Raw genomic sequence first — 2,031 nt, 5'->3', positions numbered from 1 at the left:
AAATATTTTCTCCTATTCTAGAGGTTGTCTTTTCTATTTTTTATTGTGGCCTATTAAGATATTATACAAAAGTTTTAAAATTTTATGAAATCAAATTTATGTATGTTTTGTTGGTGGTGCTTGTGCTTGTAGTGTCAGAACCCAAGATTATGACTATTTGCTCCTATGTTTTCTTCTAAGAGATTTATGTTTAAAGCTCTTATATTTGGGTCTCCACTCACCTCCCTGGGTCACTTTGATGGCTGCTTTCAGTGATACTGTTTACCATTGTATTGGCAGCATCATGATGTTGCTCCACTCAGACAGCATCATCCTTACCACTTTGCTGTGGCCCATCTGAGGCAAAATCCAGAGCAGCACTGTTTTTTCCCCACCTTGGCTGGTTGACTTTTACTCCTGAAAACACAATAATTGAGTAACACCCAAGTTACCACCTTGAGCAGTTAGGAACAGTGCAGTGGCTCCATCATAAATCTGCTTATGGATGCTGGCTCCATGCTTCAGCAAGGTACCAACCACCTGCATGTGCCCATACTGACGTGTCAGTAGGGTAGCACACCTGTTTTTGGTCCTAATTTCTGTGGATGCTCCAAATTCAAAGAGAAATCTCATGACATCATTATAGCCTTGCTGGGCAGCAAAGAACAAGACAGTTTTATGTGACTGGAGATTAATATCCACTCCTTGGAGAATGAGTTCCATCACACCACCTATGTGACCAGCATAGGAGGTGACCATAAGTAGCATGATGCCATAACTGTTCCTTCAGTCCCCATCCACCCAACCACTGTTCAACAACAACCTGAGCAGAACCAGGTTTGCTCTCCTCATCACCCAGAATGTGGTCTTGGCAAATAAGGTTTCCTTCTTTGAGGACCTCCTGTACATGTCTGCAGCTACCAAAGCAAGACCTGCACAATTCCACCTGGGGCCTCAGACCAAATAGCATACTTCTACATAATTCATCAGTCAAAGAAATCACAAGGGGAATTGAAAATATTTTTTACTTAAAAAAGTGAAAAATACAACATATCAAATTTGGAGAATGATGCTAAAGCAGTATGTATAGGGAAATTTATAGCATCAAATCCATTAAAAAAACAAGAAAGAACCAGAGCCAGGTGTGGCTCAGTTTGCAGAAGTGTCCTACCATACACCAGAAGGTTGTGTGGTTGGATTCCCAGTCAGGTCACATACCTAGGTTGCAGGATTTTTCCCTGGCCAAGGTTCATCCAGGAGGCAGCTGGTCAATGTTTCTCTCTCACATCAATATTTCTCTCTCTCTCTCTCTCTCTCCCCCCCCCTACTGCTTCCCTCCCTTCATCCTTCCCTGTCTCTTTTTCTGTCATTCTAAAATCAATAAATATATCCTCAAATTAGGAATAAATAAAATAAAATAACAAGAGAAATAAATGACATTGTGAACAGAAAACCATCAGAGAAAAATCAATGAAAGTCAAACTTGTTTCCTTTGAAAAGAGCAATGTAATTTATAAATTTGTTAATAAATTTTTAAAAAGGGAGAGGACACTGCAAGTCAGAAACTTCAGAAAGGAAAACAGAGATATCACTATAGACCTTACAAAAACAGAGGCATGGATGTGTGGAATGGACAGACAGCTGTCAGAAGGAAGAGGGGAGGCAAGGACCAGACAAAAAAAGGTGAAGGCATTAGCTGAAGAACATATATGCATTACTCATGGACATGAACAATAGTGTGGTGACAGCAGGAGGGAAGGGGGTGGGGGGTGAGTGGAGGGGGGCAAGGAGGACATCACTCCCACTCCCTGTACTGTTGACACTACTGTAATAGTGTCAACATAAAAAAAAAAGACAATCCAGATATATTTCAAATAACTTAATGCCCATACATTTGAAAAATTAAGTGAAAGATAATTCATTGAAAGACACTAACCAAACTCACTCAAAAACAAATATAACAAGAACAGTCTTATATTGATTAAAGAATTTTAAGTTGTAGTTTTAAAAAATTCCCACAAAGGAAACTCAAGACCCAGATAGATTTGCCAG

At 39.6% G+C, this 2,031-nt stretch overlaps 1 pseudogene; it reads right to left on the bottom strand.

The window, feature by feature from the left end:
• Window positions 1–390: 390 nt before the first annotated feature.
• Window positions 391–888, bottom strand: LOC118994107 (ankyrin repeat domain-containing protein 29-like; annotated as a pseudogene).
• Between the last annotated feature and the right edge of the window lie 1,143 nt (window positions 889–2,031).

Source organism: Sturnira hondurensis, unplaced genomic scaffold, assembly GCF_014824575.4.
Source record: "Sturnira hondurensis isolate 20B ecotype Veracruz unplaced genomic scaffold, ASM1482457v3 Scaffold0009125, whole genome shotgun sequence".
Taxonomy (NCBI): domain Eukaryota; kingdom Metazoa; phylum Chordata; class Mammalia; order Chiroptera; family Phyllostomidae; genus Sturnira; species Sturnira hondurensis.
This window is presented reverse-complemented; position numbering and strand designations above follow the sequence as displayed.